Consider the following 26697-nt stretch of genomic DNA (forward strand, 5'->3'; position numbering starts at 1 on the left):
TTTAAATAGTTCTTCTTTTATCTGTGTAATTAGGTCACTCGGCAAATAAACACTGAAATTTATTGGGAATTTATTGTATACCAGAAATTAAAATGTTTATCACAAACATTATATACTCCACAATTACTTCACAGTTGGATCTAAAATTACTCTCATTTTATAATATTATTAATGTTGGCTTTAGATAGGTTAAAAGATTAAGTATACTTGAATCTAGGCCATTTGGCTTCAAAGAGCATGATCTTAATTCATGCTTTGCCTCTCCTCCTCCTCCTTCCTGCACAATGTCCAATGACTTACTACTGACTCCTTTCTGTTTCAACATTAATTTCCTACAATTTAAAATAGATGTAAAAACAGGACAATATAATAAACTCCCATATATCTATTACCAGCTGAAAACATTATCAACTTAGGACAAATCTGATTTCATATATTGTCCCACCCATTTATCTTTGTGTATATTATTCTGAAAGAAACACGACATATCATTCCATTTCATCTGAAAATTATTCTGCATATCTTATGACACTACATACAATAAATTCTTTTTTAACAATACCACCAAACCATTAGGTCAACAATTTCTTAATATCAGAAAATATACAGTTAAGTTTTTTATTGTATTAGGATCCAAATAATTTCCTTAAATTGTAGTGGTTGACCTTGATCGTTCCTCTTTCACTTACAGATTCCCTTTACATAGCTTCTCTCTCCTCTAATTTCTGTTAGTTACTTTTCAAATAATTGTTCAAACATGTTTTCCAATTTTTTTTCAGATATATTCTCTCTCATTTTCTCTACTCTGGTGACTACAATTACATGTATATTAGGTAACTTGAAGTATTCCCATTGCTAACCAATGCCCTTCTAATTTTGCTGAATTTTTGCTTTGCACTTTAGTTTGAGTTGCTGCTTTCATCATGTCTTCAAGCTCATTAATACTGATTTTGCAATGATAAATTCTTAATCCCATCCATTGTATTTCTATTTCATATTTTGTAATTTTAATTCACCTGGATTTTCTACAATTTTTATTTGTGTCTTTGTTGTATCATCCACGTTTCTATATTCATGATATAATAATTTAAGTGTATCATAACAACTGTATTAATTCCTTGGCTGCTAATTCTAACATGTGTCAGTTGTGGGTCAGTTTTAGTTGGTTTATATTTCTCATTATGAATCAAATTTTTCTTCTTCTTTGCATTTTTTGGCATCTTTCATAAATGCCAGATAATTTTGAATTTATCTTGTTGGGTGCTGGATATATTGGTATTGCTACAATATCCTGAGTCACAGTTTCTTTAAAACAGTCTGTTCCTTTCAGTCTTGTTTTAAAAAACAGCTAGAATCAGAGCTGTGTTTAATTGAGGACTATTTCCCACTCTTCTGGGAAATAAGCAAAACGCTCTGAGCGCTCTACCGAAGGTCCTGTCAATCCTGAAGTTTTCTTGTCTGGCTGGTGGGGACAGGCACTATTCCTGGCCCTGTGTGTCTCTGGGAATAGTTCTTCCTTATCCTTTCAGAAGGTCTTCCCATGCCATGAATTGTTCTCTTACATGCATGTACTGCTCAAAATTCTATTGAGTACTCAAGTGGAATCCTCTGCAGATTTCCAGGTGATTTTAGAAATTTTCTCATCTTCAGTATTCTGTCCTGTGAACTCTAGCTGCCTTGGTCTCTTAGTTTCCAAAGACTACGACAAAAATTGCCATAAATTTGGTGGCTTAAAATAACAGGTATTTATTTTCTCCTAGTCCTGGAATCCAGAAATTCAAAATCAAAGTGTCTGTAGGGTTGATTCCTTCTATAGAGTGTGAGAGGGAATCCGTTCCATGCCTCCGTCTTAGCTGCTTATCTCACTGCCTGGCAATCTTTGGTGTTATTTGACTTGTAGATCAATTGAAACTGATCCAGAACTGACATATGCTAGAATTAGAATATGATGAATGAGCACAGTTATTATTATACACTTAAGTTGCTATATCATGAAATTAGAAACATGGATGATATAATAAAGGTACAAATAAAAATTACAGAAAATCCAGGTGAATAAATATTACAAAATTCCTGCCTTTGTTTTTATGCCATCTTCTTCCCTGCATTTCTGTGTGTTCCTTTCCATCTCTTATAAGGAAACTTTCTCTGGACCTACAGTAATCTAGTAAAATGTGATCTCAATTCTTACCTTACTTCTGTATGCAAAAACCCCTGTTTCCAAATATGGTTACATGCAGAGGCTCTGGGAGAACATGCATTCAGGAGACTCTATTCAATCAACTGTGGTTTCCCTGGAACCCTTAACCCTGTCTCCTGAGATCCCTGAAATCTGAGTTCCCAGGCCCTGTGGCTCAGCTTAGAAACTTTTTCACAAGGTAGTAAACTGAAGCTATTTTGGGGCTCACATTATTTGTTTCCTATTTATTGGTAATCACTGTTCATCCCTGGCTGATGTTCACTATCCTAAATATTTTTTTGTGATTTTTTGGTGGGGAATGATAAATACATTCCCTGTACTCCATGATATGATTTGACTGTGTCCCCACCCAAATCTCATCACGAATTGTAGCTCCCACAATTTCCACATGTAATGGGAGGGACCCTGGGGGAGGTAACCGAATCGTGGGGGTCATGTCTTTCCCATGCTCTTCTCGTGATAGTGAATAAGTCTCATGAGATTTGATGGTTTTGTAAAGGGGAGGTCTCCTGCACACTCCCTCTTGTCTGCCACCAAGTAAGATGTGACTTTGCTCCTCATTTACCTTCCACCATGATTGTAAGGCCTCCCCTGCCATGTGGAGCTGTGAGTCCATTAAATATCTTTTTCTTTATAAATTATACTGTCTCAGATATGTCTTTATTAGCAGCATGAGAATAGACAAATACACTTCATTTTGGCAAAAAAAAAAAAGAAGGTTTTTGTTGTTGTTTTTTAGATTTAATTTATTTTGTAGTTAGCAACATGACCTTGTTATTTTAAAGTACCTGAATATTGTTCTGTAACTAAGTTCAGGTGATTTTTCTTAAATTTGGCTTTTTTAAAACCATTGAATATTAAAAACTCTGTTCTATTTTAATAGGAAAAGAATCTGTATCAGGAGAGGTATTAGCAGAGATGCGAAAGAGAAAGAAGCATCAGGAAGAGGAGAAAAGAAAGAAAGAAATTTTGTGCCTTTACGATGACAACAATGAGATAAATTGACAAGTTATATATGTATATGTGTGTATATATATTTAAATGATATTTTCCAAACAAAAGTTATTTCATAGAATTACCTTCAACAATAGATGATTGAAAATAAAGTGGTACAAACTGGATTAATTCTATGTTCCATATATAGTGTGTATAATATGGATACTACAGAGAAAGAGAGAGAGAATGAGAGAAAGAGAGAGAGAGAGAGAGAGAATATGCATCCAAACCAATTTTCACACACATAGGTGCTGTGAGATGTTCAGAGAAATAGTATTTTATAATCTATCCCAGTTATGCTTTTCTCTTCCCAAACTGTCAAATGTGAGTTACAGTCTTGTAACTTCCATATGTATTTAATTTAGCATAGACACTCCATTGCCATTCTTAATAGTGTCTACAAGGAGATCCAGCTGTGAAGAATTCCCTTTGCTATTTTTTTCTTCGATTTTGAAAACATATTTTGGCTGCGACATTCATCCACAAAAAGTGCATTTATGTGTTGAAAAAAATATTCCTAATGTTGAATAAATGTATCCATGCCTTCTAAAACTCTCAATTGTTTTCAGTATATCCATCTGATCTTCAACATGCCTGACAAAAACAAGCAACGGGGAAAGGATTCTCTAGTTAATAAATGGCGCTGGGAGAACTGGCTAGCCATATGCAGAAAATTAAAACTAGACTCTTTCTCTAACACCTTATACAAAAATTAACTCAAGACTGTTTGAAAAACCCCAAACTTATAAGCCTGGAAAAAAATCAAAGCAATGCCATTCAGGGCACAGGCACAGGCAAAGATTTCATGACGAAAACACCAGAAACAATTGAAACAAAAGCAAAAATTGACAAATGGGATCTAATTAAACTAAAGAGCTTCTGCACAGCAAAAGAAACTATCATCAGAGTGAACAGGAAACCTACAGAATGGGAGCAAATGTTTGCAATCTATCCATCTGATAAAGGTTTAATATCCCAAATCTACAAGGAACTGAAACAAATTTACAAAGAAAAACAACCCCATTAAAAAGTGGGCAAAGGACATGAACAGACACTTCTCAAAAGAAGACATTTATGTGGCCAAGAAACATATGATAAAAAGCTCAACATCACTATCATCAGAGAAATGCAAAACAAAACCACAATGAGATACCATCTCACACCAGTATGGATGGCGATTATTAAAACATCAAGGAACAGCAGATGCTGGCAAGGTTGCAAAGGAAAGGGAACACTTTTACACTGGTAGTGGAAATGTAAATTAATTCAATCATTGTGGAAGACAGTGTGGTGGTTCCTCAAAGACCGAGACCCAGAAATACCATTAGACCCAACAATCCCAATACTGAGTATATACCCAAAGAAATATAAATCCTTCCATTATAAAGATACATGTTTGTGTATGTTTGCTGCAGCACTATTCACAATAGCAAAGACATGGAATCAACCCAAATGCCCTTCAATGATAGACTGGACAAAGAAAATGTAGTACATATATGCCATGGAATACTATGCAACCATAAAAAGGAATGAAATCATGTCCTTTGCAGGAATATGGATGAAGTTGGAGGCCATTATCTCAACGAACTAATGCAGGAAAAGAAAACCAAACATTGCATGTCCTCACTTATAAATGGGAGCTAAAAAATGAGAATCCATGGACACATGATGGGGAAACAACACACACTGGGGCCTGTCAGCGGGTTGGGCAGGGGAGGAAAATAATTAAGAAGAATAGTAAATGGATGCTGAGCTTAATCCCTAGGCGATGGGATGATCTGTGCAGCAAACTACCATGGCACACGTTTACCTGTGTAACAAATCTGCATATCCTGCACATGTACCCTAGAACTAAAATGTAAGTTGATGAAATAAAATTTTAAAATGTGGTGTATACAAAAAATGATTAAAGCACCATATTGGCTGGTGTCTAAGACAAAAATTATCTTTGAAATTCTCAAAAGAATTAACCTATAGGCTGGAATATACTTTTGTCCTAACCTGTTCTGGCAGACACAGGTTTGTTGTTTATAATGAATGTAAACTTATCATCTTAACTCCAAAATTTTGAGACATAGCATAAGCACCATTTCACTGTTCATTGATGAGAATAGCACACTTTTTATCTTAAAAGTCTCATCCTGTGTCATTTACCCAGTATGATCTCACTGTACCATATGTATAAATCATCATTAAATTTATCATTCTATTATTAAATCAATGTTTATGATACTCTCTGTGTTTTTGCACCCTGTTGCTCAGATTATGTCATTTGATGACAGGGTCCATGTTATACTTTTGGTATGTGTCCTTACCACCTAGAAGATATATGATACATATGTTAAATATTAAATGAACACTTAATTCAGACTCTTATTGTGATTACTTTTCAATTCAATCTGTTCACTCTGCCACATAAACTCTTGCCATGGTCACATTGCATAAGGAAATATAGGACATTGAGTCATGAAGAAATATAATTTTTAATGTTTTAACAATACAACCACAGTTTTTATTCTTAGAGAACAGGAATCAAGCAAAGGAAATTTATCACGTTATATGTCTATTTCTGCTATTGATGCTGTAGAGAGCATCTTCAGGTAGATTAAAATACAAAAAAAATCAGATTATTGCCTGGAAATAACCTCTTAATGGTGTGTATGTATTTCTTAATGAATAAATTATAAGTTTATAAAATCTAAAGGAATATTTTAAATAGCATGTTTACTTTCTGAATAAATGTGTTTAAAGTCCTGAAGAAACATGTTACTTCTCCAGAAATATGTCCTGTAATACAACAATAATGTCACTCAATGTTTTTAACATAGCAGGATTGTCTCTTTAAGACAGAGTCAAGAACACACCTTTACTATCTCCCACTCGGATTATTCTCTTCGTTATAGTATCAGAAATCATAAAACCACATTTCCAAGATAACGGAATTACAATTGAGGTACTAGAAATAGGGCCTGAACTTTGAGGAAAACATGGTAATGACAGTAGAAAAGGACAATTTCTCTATTTCAGTTCATGTGTAGAAACAAAATTTTCTGCCCTCTCCTTCAATAAAATAAAACAAAACAAAAATGACAAACACAGGCATTCCAATTTCTAACTTCATAGATGAGAACTACTAACATAAAATATTTGTTCACATCTGAGTGTAAAGAACTTCAGTTGAATCTGTGAATCAGAAAGAATGTTTGCAATAACTTAATAGGGGAGTGGAGTCTGCAAAAAAGTGCAAAAAGGATCTCACTCATGAGGTGGAAATGTTTTTCCCCTTTATTAACTAAAGGCATTTTGACTAAAAGATTATTGAATGATGATTTCCTGTAAAAACATCCATGCATACATGATCACCAATTCCACTTGGTCTTTGAACATTAAGAAATGTACCCTATTTCCTATTAGAATGCAAGATTAATACACATCATAAAATTGAAGCCATAGAATAGGATCACAGAATCTAATTATAAACCTTACTTTGTATAATTCTTATTTCAGATAAAATTATGCTTTTTAATCCAGAATGTGATGGGGGACAATTGTGTGTTAATCCTACATTACTCTGGTCCTTGAAAAGTTCAAATGACTTTTGTAATGAGAGATTTGGAACTCTGGATTTTATCACAAATATATTTTATTGCATGCAAAAGACACTACAACATTAAATTGCACTGCTTGATATTTAGGTAAAACCAAAATAATATATTTTACCTAAGTAACATATTTAGGTAAAAACATTAAAAGGAATACTATTAAATATTTGAGATTATACATCTTTGGTTATGTAATCCTTTTCTTAATTCTCCGAGCTCTAACCCACACTTCTTTCTTATTCAATAACTCCTATATTAATAATACAACCACCAGAGTCCAAGGATACAATTGCATTTTTTAATCCCACATATTTTTCACTGTCACTTGCTAGTTTAAGGCAGATATATCAATGACACATTAACTAAGAGGGTAACAGAACTGGTCAGTATTCTTTATCCAGTTGACAATAGAAAATCCAAAGCAAAAATTGCTTCCCAGAATATGGTAAGCTATATTGTGCCACTCTATATTCTTACTATAGCACTGTGATTATAAACAGAATATCTACAGTCAGACTACCTAGAATCACTTCACAATCGTGCCAATTAATGGCTCGATGAATGACCTTGGATAACTTTATTAACCTATCTATACCTCAGTTTTCTCATCACTAAAATGGGGATAACAATAGTAATCCTGTCATTATGTTGCATAAGAATATGTTAATATATTTATATATCTCAAACATTTAGAATAGCGATCATTATGTAATGAGCTCCCAAAACGTCTTAGCTGTTACTGGCCTGGCTTTGCTCTGGGCTGCCCCCTGTTTCATGCACTACCCTACTTTCCACAGTGTCAGTATCTTAACTGCTCAAGACCTGGGGACGTGGTTCTTTTATGTTTCTCTTTCCAATATCTGGATTTAACCAGATAACAGACACTTAGCAAATACGTACTTCAGACAAAACTAAATGTCATCTATCAACCTACAGTCACCTCTTCATGAAGCTGCCTCATCCTATCAAGATTTTATGACGCTTCCTTTGTGCCCACCTTATTTTTCACATGCCCCTCTCACACTACCTTAAACATCTTATTACATATATTTTGTTTATTTGTCTGTATATTAACTATCTATTTCTATGTAGCAAATAACTTAACAATTAGGCTTAGACCTCTACAAATTTATCGGTTTCCAGCTTGTGTGCGTCAGGAGTCCAGTTATATTAATATAGATTAGCTGAGTCCTCTATTCAGCATCCCACAATACTGAAATCAAGGCATTAACTGTGGCTACCATCTCATCTAAGGCTTAGTGTCCTCTTCCAGCTCATAGGTTTTTGGCAGAATGTATTTCCATGCCATTACATGGCTGAGGTTCCATTTTCTTGCTGGTTCTTGGTCAAAGACTTTTCTCAGTTTTAGAGTTCAGCCTCAGGTGACCTCCTCTCACAACATGGTAGGTTGTTGCTTAAAGACAAGCAGAAAAGTGTTTGCTGCTGCTTCTTGTCGTCTTTAAGGACTCAAATAACTAGGTCAGGCCCACCCATGATTAACTCCCCTTTGATTAACTCATAGTTCATTAAAGGACTTTATCATAGTTACGGGGGTGATTTCCCATTATATTCACGGGTCCAGCCTACATCAAGAGAGAGGATTATACAGGGTGTATAATCATATACATTTTAAAATTCTGTCTACAACAATTAGTTAGCACCCCGTGAATTAATGAAAAATAGGGGCACGTTCAAGTTCAGTCTTTCTCTGCAACACCATCACCTTGTCAAAGATCCAATCATTATTTGTTGAAGAAAGAAAAAGAGAATAATTGAATGAATGAATATAAACCATACAGTAATATGTGGATGCTAAAGATAACCACAAGAAAGCATCTGGGTTATGTGTGGTCAACATACATTGAAACATCTAATTTTGCCAAGATTTTAGACTTTAAGGTACTGGGAAAGGTAATCATTTTGAAATCACCAATCATTTCTTGATGATTTCAAGTGACTTGTCAGTACCCTATTTTCCCCACAACATGAAAGCTAGTCAATATTTGTATGGCTTCTCTAAGTCACTGTAATTTTTCAAACCCAGCCTCAACCTGCTATTGCTGTCTGAAAACGCATTTGGGTCTGAACTCACAATCTTTTTGATTGGGTATAGATCCCAGGATGCTCCACTAGTTGGCTGATGTTTAGTTTAATTTGTTCAGAACGACTAGAGTATGAGAACTAGACGTCTATAGATTTTGATGGGTTTACAGAAACAAATATTTATTTAACCTGATTCTCAATGGATGTCCAATTGGAGCACAAATGAATGCAACTTTGTTGACATTTTAAAGGATGGAAGGACAAATTGGATCATATACATGATGTGAACTTCTAATGTGTCCTGTGCTGGTAGTATAGGGCAAGTGACTGGAATGAAACCTAATAGTTTTAACGTTGCCTTAATTCAAAACAGCTGTTTTAAATGTTTCATTTCAAAATAGCCGGAATAGCATTCACACACAAGGAAGATGGACTACTTTAACTTCTCAGTTGTTCTGATGTTACTCAGAAGAGTTCAGCAAAATGAGAACCCCCTTTTTAGTTTGCCCTCCTTCTCTTTGAGACATTTCTTTTGATCTAATTCATGCGTCATAGTCACTATTATTGTTTTATATTCTTAGGAATATTCTACATCTAAATAAAAGTGATAGAGACCAAACTAATTTAGAACAATGCTAAGAGAGAGGGGGAAAAAATAGTACTGTAACACAAATAAAAGAAAGGGCAATAGTTCTTGGAAGTGGTTTTTATTCTTGCTTTTGCATAATTTTTCTGTATAATTGGCAATTAACCTTCATTACCCCTTAAGCCCTTTACCTTCACACTTACTTCCTTTCTGAATGAGGTAGACTGATTTTTTAAAAATGCCTCCATTTTAATATCTTTAAACTTTGCCCAGTGAGAATAATTAGCATTTCCTCTGAAGAATATGCATTAGGGGTTTATTCATGCTAATTTGTATCCAGGAGAAGCCACTTGAGTAAAAATCAATTTACTAGGAGGGTATAGGTTGTATTGTGCTTTAAGCTCTTTATCAGAAAGAATTTAAGGAGGGATAGCTATGAGGCTGCTGCAATAATTTCTAGAATTGTGAATATTTAAAAAGATCTAGATGCCTCATCTTCCTAGCCACTTTTAGTTATTCAAAAATGTTTTCTGTCGGTAAACATAAAACTACTGAACAACAAAAAGTACATCAAAGTTTCTTTACACACCTGTAACATTGCTTTATTTCTTAGGCCTTCCCTTGTAACCTTAGTCAATCTGATTTAGAATAGACTTTTAAATAAGCTCAGGAGCTTGAGAGAGTAATCTTTGGTTGTTGCAATAATGAATATACGGGGTTAATCCAATTTTCAAGTGATTCTTGAAATGATTACTCAATCTGTATTTTTAAACTGCTTGGACAAACACAAATACGATGGTTTGATGTACATGGTAACTCAGAGACCTCTTATTCATAATAAAACTTGCTGTGTTTGGTCTTTTTTCCCCCCTCTCTCTATTCTAGGATTTTTCATTACCAGAGCACTTTTAAACATGGACTGCATATTAGAATCACATTTTTACTGATTTTTTTTTAACAATACCCATGACTGGTCCTCATATCATATAAGTTGAATAAAATATTCTGGAGATAAGGTCCAGGTACAAGCAATTTTTTTAAAAAATGAAAAAAATGTCCTGGAGGCTTCTAACTAAGAGCAGGGGTTATAATCACTAAAATAAGGAACACAATTCTGACGTGAGTGCACACATAATTGAAACTCACCTTGCAATATATATGTCCACTTTTAAGTAATAGTTTAATCAAAAATAGTTATAAATTTAATAAAATACACTAACTCAGTGAATATGGGAAGACATTGGGATAAAAAGACAAGATAAAGAGGATTTGTATGTTTGCAACCATTAAGAGTGAAGCAAATCAAGAACAAAGTTACGCTCAGCCCCTGAGCTATAAGAAACCTATTCAGTTTTATCCAAAAACTATGACTAAATTCACTGCAAAACACTGGATTCCAGAAAAAGTAGACATAGATTAATACATGGGAAATATGCCACTGAAGGACATGGAGTATTTCCAAGCAGTTGGTTTTCAGAAAATCGCTTCCCAGATCCTCAGCTTGCAGGTGTACTCTCTCCTAAAAACGTGTCTTCCAGAGAGCGTCATTGGCACTTCACTCTCTCTCCCTTCTCACCTGTTCTCTCATTTTACAAAGGGCAGCCATTCTCTCACTCACAGTGCATTGACTTAAAGTGTAAAACACTGAATGCCAAAAAAGAAAAAAAAAAATGCTGTTGAAGAACGCAGTGCTCATGAGTGAGATTCTCTGAAAGCAAAGCAAGGAGAGATTCCATAAGAAATAGTAAATTGTCTTACATAGGCTCAAAATAAAGGGATGGAGGAAGATTTACCAAGCAAATGGAGAACAAAAAAAAGTGGGGGTTGCAATACTAGTCTCTGATAAAACAGACTTTAAACCATCAAAGATCAAAAGAGACAAAGAAGGCCATTACATAATGGTAAAGGGATCAATTCAACAGGAAGAGCTAACTATCCTAAATATATATGCACCCAATACAGGAGCACCCAGATTCATCAAGCAAGTCCTTAGAGACTTACAAAGAGACTTAGACTCCCATACAATAATAATGGGAGACTTCAACACTCCACTCTCAACATTAGACAGATCAACGAGACAGAAAGTTAACAAGGATATCCAGGAATTGAACTCATCTCTGCAGCAAGCAGACCTAATAGACATCTATAGAACTCTCCACCCCAAATCAACAGAATATACATTCTTCTCAGCACCACATCGTACTTACTCCAAAATTGACCATGTAATTGGAAGTAAAGCACTCCTCAGCAAATGTACAAGAATAGAAATTATAACAAACTGTCTCTCAGACCACAGTGCAATCAAACTAGAACTCAGGACTAAGAAACTCAATCAAAACCGCTCAACTACATGGAAACTGAACAACCTGCTCCTGAATGACTACTGGGTACATAACGAAATGAAGGCAGAAATAAAGATGTTCTTTGAAACCAATGAGAACAAAGATACAACATACCAGAATCTCTGGGACACATTTCAAGCAGTGTGTAGAGGGAAATTTATAGCACTAAATGCCCACAAGAGAAAGCAGGAAAGATCTAAAATTGACACTCTAACATCGCAATTAAAAGAACTAGAGAAGCAAGAGCAAACACATTCGAAAGCTAGCAGAAGGCAAGAAATAACTAAGATCAGAGCAGAACTGAAGGAGATAGAGACACAAAAAACCCTCCAAAAAATCAATGAATCCAGGAGTTGGTTTTTTGAAAAGATCAACAAAATTGATAGACCGCTAGCAAGACTAATAAAGAAGAAAAGAGAGAAGAATCAAATCGACGCAATTAAAAATGATAAAGGGGATATCACCACCGACCCCACAGAAATACAAACTACCATCAGAGAATACTATAAACACCTCTACGCAAATAAACTGGAAAATCTAGAAGAAATGGATAATTTCCTGGACACTTACACTCTTCCAAGACTAAACCAGGAAGAAGTTGAATCCCTGAATAGACCAATAGCAGGCTCTGAAATTGAGGCAATAATTAATAGCCTACCAACCAAAAAAAGTCCAGGACCAGATGGATTCACAGCTGAATTCTACCAGAGGTACAAGGAGGAGTTGGTACCATTCCTTCTGAAACTATTCCAATCAATAGAAAAAGAGGGAATCCTCCCTAACTCATTTTATGAGGCCAACATCATCCTGATACCAAAGCCTGGCAGAGACACAACAAAAAAAGAGAATTTTAGACCAATATCCCTGATGAACATCGATGCAAAAATCCTCAATAAAATACTGGCAAACCGGATTCAGCAACACATCAAAAAGCTTATCCACCATGATCAAGTGGGCTTCATCCCTGGGATGCAAGGCTGGTTCAACATTCGCAAATCAATAAACATAATCCAGCATATAAACAGAACCAAAGACAAGAACCACATGATTATCTCCATAGATGCAGAAAAGGCTTTTGACAAAATTCAACAGCCCTTCATGCTAAAAATGCTCAATAAATTCGGTATTGATGGAACGTACCTCAAAATAATAAGAGCTATTTATGACAAACCCACAGCCAATATCCTACTGAATGGGCAAAAACTGGAAAAATTCCCTTTGAAAACTGGCACAAGACAGGGATGCCCTCTCTCACCACTCCTATTCAACATAGTGTTGGAAGTTCTGGCTAGGGCAATTAGGCAAGAGAAAGAAATCAAGGGTATTCAGTTAGGAAAAGAAGAAGTCAAAGTGTCCCTGTTTGCAGATGACATGATTGTATATTTAGAAAACCCCATTGTCTCAGCCCAAAATCTCCTTAAGCTGATAAGCAAATTCAGCAAAGTCTCAGGATACAAAATTAATGTGCAAAAATCACAAGCATTCTTATACACCAGTAACAGACAAACAGAGAGCCAAATCAGGAATGAACTTCCATTCACAATTGCTTCAAAGAGAATAAAATACCTAGGAATCCAACTTACAAGGGATGTAAAGGACCTCTTCAAGGAGAACTACAAACCACTGCTCAGTGAAATAAAAGAGGACACAAACAAATGGAAGAACATACCATGCTCATGGATAGGAAGAATCAATATCGTGAAAATGGCCATACTGCCCAAGGTAATTTATAGATTCAATGCCATCCCCATCAAGCTACCAATGAGTTTCTTCACAAAATTGGAAAAAACTGCTTTAAAGTTCATATGGAACCAAAAAAGAGCCCGCATCTCCAAGACAATCCTAAGTCAAAAGAACAAAGCTGGAGGCATCATGCTACCTGACTTCAAACTATACTACAAGGCTACAGTAACCAAAACAGCATGGTACTGGTACCAAAACAGAGATATAGACCAATGGAACAGAACAGAGTCCTCAGAAATAATACCACACATCTACAGCCATCTGATCTTTGACAAACCTGAGAGAAACAAGAAATGGGGAAAGGATTCCCTATTTAATAAATGGTGCTGGGAAAATTGGCTAGCCATAAGTAGAAAGCTGAAACTGGATCCTTTCCTTACTCCTTATACGAAAATTAATTCAAGATGGATTAGAGACTTAAATGTTAGACCTAATACCATAAAAATCCTAGAGGAAAACCTAGGTAGTACCATTCAGGACATAGGCATGGGCAAAGACTTCATGTCTAAAACACCAAAAGCAACAGCAGCAAAAGCCAAAATTGACAAATGGGATCTAATTAAACTAAAGAGCTTCTGCACAGCAAAAGAAACTACCATCAGAGTGAACAGGCAACCTACAGAATGGGAGAAAATTTTTGCAATCTACTCATCTGACAAAGGGCTAATATCCAGAACCTACAAAGAACTCAAACAAATTTACAAGAAAAAAACAAACAACCCCATCAAAAAGTGGGCAAAGGATATGAACAGACATTTCTCAAAAGAAGACATTCATACAGCCAACAGACACATGAAAAAATGCTCATCATCACTGGCCATCAGAGAAATGCAAATGAAAACCACAAAGAGATACCATCTCACACCAGTTAGAATGGCAATCATTAAAAAGTCAGGAAACAACAGGTGCTGGAGAGGATGTGGAGAAATAGGAACGCTTTTACACTGTTGGTGGACTGTAAACTAGTTCAACCATTATGGAAAACAGTATGGCGATTCCTCAAGGATCTAGAACTAGATGTACCATATGACCCAGCCATCCCATTACTGGGTATATACCCAAAGGATTATAAATTATGCTGCTATAAAGACACATGCACACGTATGTTTATTGCGGCACTATTCACAATAGCAAAGACTTGGAATCAACCCAAATGTCCATCAGTGACAGATTGGATTAAAAAAATGTGGCACATATACACCATGGAATACTATGCAGCCATAAAAAAGGATGAGTTTGTGTCCTTTGTAGGGACATGGATGCAGCTGGAAACCATCATTCTTAGCAAACTATCACAAGAACAGAAAACCAAACACCACATGTTCTCACTCATAGGTGGGAACTGAACAATGAGATCACTTGGACTCAGGAAGGGGAACATCACACACCGGGGCCTATCATGGGGAAGGAGGAGGGGGGAGGGATTGCATTGGGAGTTATACCTGATGTAAATGACGAGTTGATGGGTGCAGCACACCAACATGGCACAAGTATACATATGTAACAAACCTGCACGTTATGCACATGTACCCTACAACTTAAAGTATAATAATAATAAATAAATTAAAAAAAAAGAAATAGTAAATTGTCTTACACAATGAACATATTCATGGCAAGATTATGCCTAGTTTTCTCTCTTCTGTCTATCTCTCTATTTTTCACATTTAAATGTAAGATGATTGTCAAATAGAATTGCATTAACTCATTTATTTGAACTGGAAAATAAAACCATAGTTCTTATTTCCTGCAGCAACTCTGATCTGGCTGAGTGTTTCAACAATGATGGCTGACTTGCTGTTGGAATTAGGTTGTGATTGACATTCTTTGTAAATTTAATTAACTATTTAAGCCCCTTTAAGTTTTGGTGAAGATGTATAATTGACCCTGAACATCACAGGGGTTAGGGACACCAACCTCCATGCAAAAATTGTATAACCTTTGTCTCCCCAAAACTTAACTACCAATAGCCTATTGTTTACTGGAAGCCATATGGATAACATAAGCAGTTGGTTACATATTTTCTATGTTATATGCAATATATACTGTATTCTTACAATAAAGTAAGCTAGAAAAATAAAAATGTTATTAAGACAATTACAAGGAAGAGAAAACATAATTACTACTCATTAAGTGGAGTGGATCATCATAATGGTCTTCCTCCTTGTCACCTTCACATCGAGGAGGCTGAGAAGGAGGAAGAGAAGGGGTCAGTGATGATGTCTTAGGGGTGGCAGAGGTGAAAAAAAGTCTGTCTCTAAGGGAACCCGTGCAGTTGAAACACATGTTGTTCAAAGGTCAACTGTATATTAATTATACATACATGTATGATTGATGATAAATTACATAGTTTAGTAATAATAATCTATGCCAATCTAAAAATGTACTAGGGAATGCATAGTTCTGCAAAAAATGTTTGAAAACCACTTATTTGGCTCATGCTCCCTTGTGGGACTAATTGAGATGGAATTTTGTGGGTGTTAATGAAACGTAAAAAGTAAATTCTGACAAGATGAACTTTACTTAAAAATGAAATAGATTTTTGAGCCTTTAACTGGCTAGAGAATTGTATGTAGGTTATGGCTGACCTGACATGGACAGAGGCAGTGAAAATTAACTAAATGTTGATCAATCCATACAGGACATTTGTTCTAGTTTCATAGCTGCAAGGAAGGAAACATTGGAGCTCATTTTCTTGAATGAATGCGTTTAAGAATAAGCTTGTGTAATAGCAATTGAGGGAGAGCACTGCCTTGAGAGTGTCTTCTGTCATTTCCTGCCTCCATGCATAATAAGCCAACCCAAAGGGGCCATGATAGCTTGGAGGAGCTATAAAAATCCATCATCGAATATGTCTAACTTTCACCACTGTAGCATCATCTCAGGAATTACAGTTTGAAACTGAATATCTCTATATATCTTGGGACTACCACAGGAATTTATCATTATATTGGACCCAAGGGCAGCTCCTCCTGCTCTAATAACATTCATGTTATTTAACTAGTGGGACTGTTTAATACAAGTTTCTCAAAATGCAGCTTCCTTTGCCTGTGAACTCACACATATCCTCTCCTTTAGTTATTTTAGGCAGTTGTTTAACCTTCTCAGCTTAGCAAATACAGTATTCAATAGGCTTAAATGAGTTTATACATGGTGTATGTCTCTCTGTTTTTACCCACTTCCTCTCCCCTCCTCCAATAAGCAGAAATCCAGCCTCTAGCAGATTCCTATCTCTGTTCCTCTCCAATAATTTCTATTAATTTTCAGGTGGTCTTTCCACTGTGCTTAAAATATCTGACTCCTAATTCCCCTGTGTCAGACGCAGGGACACTGTAATGCCACATCTGGTAAGTATCTCTTGCAACCATTGGACACCTCCAATTTGTTGGGCTTGGCTGTCATTTTTGCTTCAGAAGTGGCAGCCATGCCCAGCAAATGTTGGGGAGCATTAATGACCCGGTCCCAGCGGGACAACACAGAGGCTTCCACTGGTATTCTGCTTCCAGTGGGGACTGCTACCTTTTGCTCAACATTTCTGCACTGAAGATCATTAAGAGCTAGTGCTTGGAATTTGCTCATAAGCTGGGCAATTTTTTCTCTTCTCTTTTATATTCAAACATTTAGAACTATTTTCCATCTCTGTGCATAATTTTAGATAAGCAATACTTTGCTTGTGTTTACTTTCTTCTCCTTTCCATAGACTGTGGAGCTGAGGCAAGATACAAATTTGACCAACAAACACCAAGCCTTATTCAGCATCATTTGTGCTTTCCAGGAGTTCCCAAGACTGAGTAATCTTGTTGTAGTTTCCTTAGTCTTTCTTGTAAATTGCCTAACAGGTAAGGTTTTGTTGCCAGAAGACTCATAGGCACATACTTTTGAATCTCAGTGATAGACACAAATTAGGTACAGATTGAAAGCCTATGACCGTGATAAAGAATCTGGAATAATTCTGGCATACCGTGTAGGCTCCCCAAATTGATTTTCTTTCTTCACATCACCTCTCTACTACATTTTCAAAAAAAATTTTCGAAAATATTTTAGGAACAATACTCTCAGAATGAAGCACATATATGTCACCATTATTTCTAACATCAAACATCAAATGCAAACTAAATGTGCAAAAGCAGAATGGTTAATTTTGGCAAGACAGATAACAAAATAATTGCATCCTTTGAAATGATGTATAGTCATTTTTTTAACGATAGGGAAACACGCAGGCTAAAATTCTAAGCAGGAAACTGAACTATATAAATTTGGTATGATGTCAAATGCCTGTATAAAGAAAAGCCTGGATAGAAACACATTTCAATGATTAAAATGGTTTTCTCTGGGTAGGGACATTTTTGTATGGTTATTGTTATTTTATTTGTAGGTGAGAATGTTTTCCAAAAATTACGGAAAGTTGGTGTATTATTTTTATACTGGCGAATTAGTAGTTTTATTAAGCAGACATCCCTAAAGCAACCTATTTCCTGATGATCTCCAGAAAGAAGAACTATCCTCATGCTACGTACTTAAAAAGTCTTTCCTTGAGATATTCACTTTTTTGCCAGCCCTTTCCTAATGGCTGGTCCCAAGCTATCTGCAGGAAAAGTAGAGTGAATATATTATTTTAGAAGTCCTCATTCTTTTATTTAGTTCATCCCTAATTTATGAAATAAAGGAGCTTCTTTTCAGTCCCCTCAAAACACTTGCTTTGTCTAATAAGTTATTCTGCTGTAAGACTTGCTATTCCTTTTCTCATAATTAGAGGCTTTTTAGTTTCTACATAGCCTTTTATTATTTCTAAACAAATTTCCTTCAATGAGATGCACTATATTTTACAATCAGGAATTATTTAATTTAACCTTTTCTTTCTATGCTAATAATGATTGAAGAACATTTGGACTATGCAATAATTGCACCCACTTGGGGAAGGAAGTTTCTTCTGATTTTGAAATCCAGCATCAGAATCTAATACATTCTGTCTCTTACTCAATGAGTAATTGACAACTGTAGTTAGAGAAATACATGTTTCACTAATTGTAGTCAAATAGCAAAATTAAACTTGGCTGCCAAGTATGATCAAGGAAAACTTTCCTGCCCAAGATGTAATCAAAAACTCTTTGTTAGGCTGCATGGATCTCTGCCCATCGTTACTTCCCAAGTGTACGTAAGCAAGTTTCTGAATCTTTTTCTTTTCTTTTATTCTTTCTTTTAGAAAGTCACCTATTTGGCCATACCTGGTGGCTCATGCCTGTAATCCTAGCACTTTGGGAGGCCCAGGTGGGTGGATCACCTGAGGTCAGGAGTTCAAGACCAGCCTGGCCAACATGGTGAAACCCGATCTCTACTAAAAATGCAAAAAATTTAGCCAGGTGTGGTGGTGCACGCCTGTAATCCCACCTACTCAGGAGGCTGGGAATCACTTGAACCCAGGAGGCGGAGGTTGCAGTGAGCCGAGATCCTGCCATTGCACTCCAAACTGGGCAACAAGAGTGAAACTCTATCTCAAGAAAAAAATAAATAAATAAAAAACAAAGGACATATCTATATTCTCTTAAATCATGATAAACTCATCTCTAAAGCTCTCAGTTTCTGATACTTAGAAATAAACTAATTTGCTTCTAAGAAAACCATACTGTATAAAATGATCTTAGGTTAATAACAGAGTTTTTGTAGTCAATGTTCCAAAATGTTAAAACAGATTCATAAACTAAAATTACAAATGACATCAATTTCTGAATAATACTCCATAAGAAGCAATTATCATTTTATCTTCAAACTGATAAAAATGCATTAGCCTGTAGGTAAGCTGTGTTCAAACGATATATTATCTCAATTTATTTTAAAATAACTTTTTATAGAATAAATTTATATCATAAATTAAAAAAACATTTACCCATGATATTATGGGATATATACATATAGATGGTGAAATGGTTTTAATAGTGAAGCAAATTAAAATATCTATCATCTTAGTTCTTTCTTCTTCCTTTTTATTTTTAGTTGACATGTAATAATTGCACATATTTATAGGGTACAGAGTGGATACTTCACATTATCTTACTTTAAATTATAAAGTATTTTTGTTGCTTTGTAGAGGTTATTAGTATAGCAGGGAATGTAGAAAGAGACTAAGTGGATTCTACCAGGTTTTGGAACTCAAGGTGTTTTTCTACATGAAGAAGTTGCCTATGACGTACTAAGTAAAAACTGTATGAGACTGCCTAGGGAGAAAGGGCAGAGTCAAAATACTAATGTCTAGTACAGTATGAATGTCATATTCTAGACCAACTATAGGAAATAGACTTCATTCTTCATAGAAATAAAGACACTTCTGGAAGAAATTTAAGGTGTCATTATTCTCTGGAATCTATTTACAACTCAGAGATTCAGCATTATTGCTTTGAGACACAGGTGAATGATACAAGCCATTGACCATTGAAAAGGGTGATTGTGTTCATTTATGTATAAGTTTCAGCATCACAGGGAACATGGAAAATAATCCTGTAGCATTTAAAGGGTTGGTATTGCAGTTTGGGTGGCACTGGGAATTGACCCTCAAGACAAGAAGGCAAATAGTGTTTCCATGGAGATCAGCAATGAACCATGTCATCAGAAGAAAAAACATGTGCCAATGAAACTGGCCATGAGCAAATGTAAGATAAGTCTCGACTTCTCAAAGTAAGATTTCCTCCTCATGAACATTTGAAAGCTTGTGGCATTTGATGTGATGACTTCATTTTTATTCTCAGATTCATGAGGCTGATGCACATTAATTTTCTACAAATATTTGGTAAAAACTTGATCTGTTTTATCTTTACAGTTCTATAACGAGCACGTAATCATTCTCATGTTAATATAACTGAATAATATCTCAGAAAGATTAATACATTGCCCATTCTTATTCAGACAGCAGATGACAGAACTAAGTTGTTTTCATTGTAGATCATGGATGTTTTCACTGAACATAGTGGATCATTGTTTAAAAGCTTCATCAGTTTGACAGATAAGAATGTCATGTCTCCAAATACTAGGTTTATCTCTAGGATTAATTCAAGTCTATCCCCCTCTTTTGCATGAATCATCTCCTCATTCTTCCTGAAAGAAATAGCAACAATGGTTTTAAATAGGTAAATGAAACACTGAAATATCATCAAGGTTAAACCAAGCAACAAATTTAACAGAGGTAGATAAGGAATTACAAATACAGTTTAGCTCAAGCATAATACTCATGCCAGTCATTCCTGATTTCCACTATGTTGTAGGCATACCACAAGAATATTTTCAGTATTCATTTATTTATCTATTTTCTTTTCTATCAGTATACAGTAATAGTTTGTTTATTTGCTCATCTCCTTCATTAGACTATATGCTCCTAAAGGGTAGGGACTATGTGTGTTAAGCTCACCATTGCATCAGAACTATCTTTTAGATTATGTGACACATAGTAAAAACTTAATACTTATTACTGATCAAATGAAGCCAAATGTCTACTTGATAATGGTGGATAAGCTTTTTGATGCGCTACTTGATTCAGTTTGCGAATATTTTCTTGAAGATTTTTGCATTGATATTCACCAGAGACATCGGCCTGAAGTTCTCTTTTTTTGTTGTGTCTCTGCCAGATTTTGATGCCAAGATGATGCTGTCCTCATGGAATGAGTTAGAAAATAGTTCTCTTGGCCGGGCGCGGTGGCTCAAGCCTGTAATCCCAGCACTTTGGGAGGCCGAGGCGGGCGGATCACAAGGTCAGGAGATCGAGACCACAGTGAAACCCCGTCTCTACTAAAAATACAAAAAATTAGCCGGGCGCGGTGGCGGGCGCCTGTAGTCCCAGCTACTCAGGAGGCTGAGGCAGGAGAATGGCGGGAACCCGGGAGGCGGAGCTTGCAGTGAGCCGAGATCGCGCCACTGCACTCCAGCCTGGGCAACAGCGTGAGACTCCGTCTCAAAAAAAAAAAAAAAAAAAAGAAAAAAAAAAAAGAAAATAGTTCTCTTCTTCAATTTTTTGGAATAGTTTCAGTAGAAATAGGAACAGCTCTTCTTTGTATATCTGGAAGAATTCTGCTGTGAATCCTCTGGTCCTAGGCATTTTTTGGTTGGTAGGCTATTGATTACTGATTCAATTTTGGAGTTCATTACAGTCTGTTCCAGGACTCAGTTTTTTCTTGGCTCAGTCTTCGGCGGGAGTTTGTGTCCAGTAATGTATCCATTTCTTCTAGATTTTCTAATTTATGTGCATAAGAACTGTTCATATTCTCTGATGGTAATTTGTATTTCTGTGGTGTCAGTGATCATTTCTAATTGTGTTTGAATTTGTTGTTTCTAATTGTGTTTATTTGGATGCCCTCTCCTTTCCTTTTTATTCATCTAGCTAGAAATCTATTAAATTTTTTAAAAAACACAATTCCTGAAATTTTTTAACTTTTGAATGTTTGTTTTGGTTTTAATTTCCTTCAATTGATCTCTGATTTTGATTATTTCTTATCTTCTGCCTTTGGGGTTGGTTTGCTCTGGGTTCTCTAGTTCTTTTAGTTGTGAGGTTAGGTTATTAGATTTAGATCTTTTAAATATTTTGATGTGGGCATTTAATGCTATAAATTTTCCTCTTAACACCACCTTAGGTACATATCTAAGATACATATCAGAGATTCCGATATGTTCCCTATTTTTGTTCTCATTAGTTTCAAATAACTTCTTGATTTCTGCCTTTATTTAATTATTTGCTGAACAGAACAATCAGGCAAGAGAAATAAATAAAGGGCATCCAAATAGGAAGATAGGAAGTCAAACTATCCCTGTTTGCAGATGACCTGATTCTATATCTAGAAAACTCCATAGCCTCAGCCTAAAAGCTCTTTAAACTGATAAACAAATTCAGTACAGTTTCAGGATACAAAATCAATGTAGAGAAATCACTAGCATTCCTATACAGTAACAACCGGAACAGGAGAGGAACACAATCCCATGCACAATTGCCACAAAAAGAATAAAATACCTAGAAATACAGCCAACCAGGGAGGCAAAAGACCTCCACAAGGAGAATTACAAAACACTACTTAAAGAAATCAGAGATGACACAAATTGAAAAATATTCCAAATTAATACTGTTAAAATGGCCATAGTTTTCAAAGCAATTTATAGATTGAAAGCTATTCCTATCAAACTACCAATGACATTCTTCACAGAACTTGAAAAAAGCTATTTAGAAATACATATGGAACCAAAAAAGATTCCAAATAGCGAAGGCAATCCTAAGCAAAAAGAGCAAACCTGTAGGCATCATGCTACCTGATTTCACACTATACTACATGGCTACAGTAACAAAAAGAGCATGGTGCTGGTACAAAAACAGACACATAGACCAATGGAACAGAATAGAGAGCCCAGAAATAAGGACACACACCTACAACTATATAATCTTTGGCAAAGTCAACAAAAACAAGCAAAGGGTAAATGACTCTCTATTCAATAAATGGTGCTGGAAGAACTAGCTAGCCATATGCAGAAGATTGAAACTGGACCCCTTTCTTATGCCATAAGCGGAAATCAACTCAAGATGGATTAAAAACTTAAACGTAAAATGCAAAACTATAAAAACTTTGGAAGACACCTAAGCAATACCATTCTGGATATAAGAATGGGCAAAGATTTCATGACAAAGATGCCAAAAGCCATTAGAACAGAAGCAAAAATTGACAAATGGGATCTAATTTAAATAAAGAGCTTCTGCACAGCAAAATGAACCATCAACAGAATAAACAGACAACCTCCAGAAGGGGAGAAAATGTTTGCAAACTATGCATCTGACAAAGGTCTAATATCTAGCACCCATAAAGAACTTAATGAAATTTACAAGAAAAAAACAACCCCATTAAAAAATAGGCAAATGACATGAACAGACACTTTTCAAAAGAAGACATAAATGCAGCCAACAAGCACATGAAACAAATGATCAACGTCACTGATCATTAGAGAAATGCAAAGCAAAACCACAATGAGATAACCATCTCACACAAGTCAGAATGGCTATTGTTTAAAAGTCAAAAAATAACAGGTGCTGGTGAGGTTGCAGAGAATAAGGAATGCTTATACACTGTTGGCAAGACAGTAAATTAGTTCAACCATTGTGGAAAGCAGTGTTGCAATTTCTCAAAGACCTGAAAACATAGCTATCATTTGACCCAGCAATTCCATTCCTGGTATATACTGAAATAAATATGAATCATTCTACCATAAATACATATGAACACATATGTTCATTGCATCACTACTCATAAGAGTAAAGACATGGAATCAACCTAAATGCCCTTCAACCATAGATTGGATAAATAAAACGTGGTACTTATACACTATGGAATACTATGCAGCCATAAAAAAGAAAGAGATCATGTCCTCTGCAGGAACTTGGGTGAAGCTGGCGGCCATTATCCTTTGGAAACTAACACAGGAACAGAAAACCAAATACCACATGTTCTCACTTATAAGTGGGAGCTAAATGATGAGAACACAGTGGTACACCCCTCAAAATTTCCTTTTGGGACTGAAACACTCATTGCCCCAGTTGCTGGAAATCTTAGTGACTAACAGCTTGTATCTGCATCTCCCTGTGAGAATTATTTGAACTAAAGTGAGTCCCTGTGCCCAAAGTTGTGCTCCCATGCTGAAGTTAGGCTCCTCCAATAACTGGTTGATATTCAGTGAAGGCCCAGCTCCCTCATATCAGTAGAGACAACTGTTCAATGCCATCCTAGCTCCAGTGCTCTTTCCAATCTCTATGTAAGAGTCGATTTTCTGGGGAATCAAACTTGCCATGGGGACACAAAGGAAAAGCAGAAAATAGGCTGCTGCCTTTGATTCTACATAACAAGCCATCTTTCAATTAGGCAAAACGCTTCCTTCTCAATAGTCAAACTACATGAGAAGGGATCTATATCGAGACTGGGGTCCAAAGCCCAACTGTGATGGGTAGAGTTAGTTTACTAGTCACTGTTCACTGCACAAATATTTTCCTAGAATTTGTCATAAAAAAAGCCTTTGAAAAAAAGCAGATTATTTTTTGATGTCATAGAATGATAATGGCATATCTTACTCTTTTCCCTTTAGCATCTAAGGTGTGTAATCATACCCACAGAGAAGCACACAAGTTGTTCCAGTGAGGTACTGTTTGTAACAAATGATGATTTCTCTAAAGCTTTGCACATTCTGTTCCGTCTGCATGGTATAACCTCCATATCCCAAATCCTCCTTTATTGGACTGATGGCTATCTGTCCTGGAAAACTCTGACCTCTTCTAAGAAGGCTTTCTAAACCTAATTAAATGAGTTTTACACTCTATTCCTGTAATCTTAAAGCATCATAAAATCCGAAGTCCCAATGTGAATGTGTTGTTCTTTCTAAACCTAACCAAATGGGTTTTATGCCCTGTCCCTGTACTGTCAAAGAGTCATAAACTCCAAAGTCCCAATGTGAAGGTTCTGTAACATGTGTTTACTATGTCTTCACCTCAAGACGATAAAGGCTGTGTCACACAGTTTTTTTAGCACCAACAATACCTTACACTAAGTAGGCACTCTAAACATTGGCTGTGTGATAGTTGTATTTGCCTCTCCTTACGTGCCCCATGTTGATACTGAGATTTCTACAAATAGTACTCAGTAGTATTAGGGTATCTAACTCTCTAAAAATATCATATGTGTAGTATACTGTCCAAAGAAAATTTCCTGAATATCAGTAGTTTAATACTAAAAATATTGTTAGGCATTTTTATTCTTGTGTTCTTGGCTATATCATTATGCTCTTATTTATAACCTAGTGTTTAATTGGTGTACCTTGTTCTTCAAAACAGATTGTAAACTTTTTGTGGATAGGATTAAGAGTTTATATTTCACTTTCTTTTCCACTTGACTTATGTTAAATCCATAGCAGGATTTTTACTTTAGAATTTATTGTTTAACTAAATGTAGTGGATGTATTTCATTTTCTTTCAAAACCGTATAATCACCATCCAAATTATCTGTACTTTTAGAATAATTAAAATCTTTTATTTTTATTCTGAACAAAAGAAATGTGGCTTTGGTATAAACATTTGTCTTAAGTTTCAAAAACCTCAATCTAATTTCCTGAGACAAAACAGTTATAGACACAAAAAGCCATTTTTTAAATTAAAATTTCCCAAATTATTTCTTACAGGAAAAATATTGCTTATTTCTCTTAGAATTTTGTGAAAAATATCTCATTAGTAACAATGTTGTTTTGTAATTACCTAGAAATCTGTCTATGAATTCTGAAATATGAAGGCTTTAATATTCTTCTAATTTGCTTCTCTAATTATGTTAAATATCATTAGCTAGAATTTCACATACTCAGACCTTTAAGATAATTATACATGAGCTAGTCTGAACTTTATTTTGGAATTACTTCTAAGAAAACAATGTGCTGAGAAAATACAAGCAGGGTATAGATGCAATTTTATAGGCTATATTTAGATTAGGAAAGAACATATACTTTAAGTGTCTTATAGTTTTCAATTACACTTCACGTATACAAAAGATAAATACCGACTATATACAAAAGAGCCAAGGTCCTGGATGAAAGGAGAAACAGACGCTGTGCAGCCAAAATAGAAGCCACATGTCTTTATGTTGATGTTACCTCTTTAGATAATTAACACAAAACTATCCACACAATTGTATCCAGCACTGTCTCTTAGTGTCCCAGTTACACAAAGGAGAAGATACCATAGCACAATGGCTGGGAATACTGCTAGAAGCAGATGAAGCTACAGAAGAAAAGAATCCTTACTGGCAGGCAGACACCAAGTTGGGGGATCATAAAATAGGTAAAGAGCTTATGTATGAATCCAAGGTGTGGCCATTCAGCGCTATTAATGTAGAGAAAAACAAGTCTAGAAACATAACCAGTCATTTATTTGACAACATGCCACGTATTTCCTTCATGGTAACAAATAATGACTAAAAATAGAATGTTATATTTTAACAAAGTGATTTTCATGCACACCCAGGGCAGATGACTAGAATCCATTCTGACTGGATGTTGCAGTTTTGCTACCAGCTTTTGAAAAGTTTTCAGGATTATGACTACGTGTGTTATCTCTTGTAATCTTGAAGAAAAATCTCTCTTGCAGTTGTAATGGTTGCTCTCTGCTGCAAATGTAGATATGCACATATGTATATATTA

This window comes from Macaca mulatta, chromosome 7 (assembly GCF_049350105.2).
Source record: "Macaca mulatta isolate MMU2019108-1 chromosome 7, T2T-MMU8v2.0, whole genome shotgun sequence".
NCBI lineage: Eukaryota > Metazoa > Chordata > Mammalia > Primates > Cercopithecidae > Macaca > Macaca mulatta.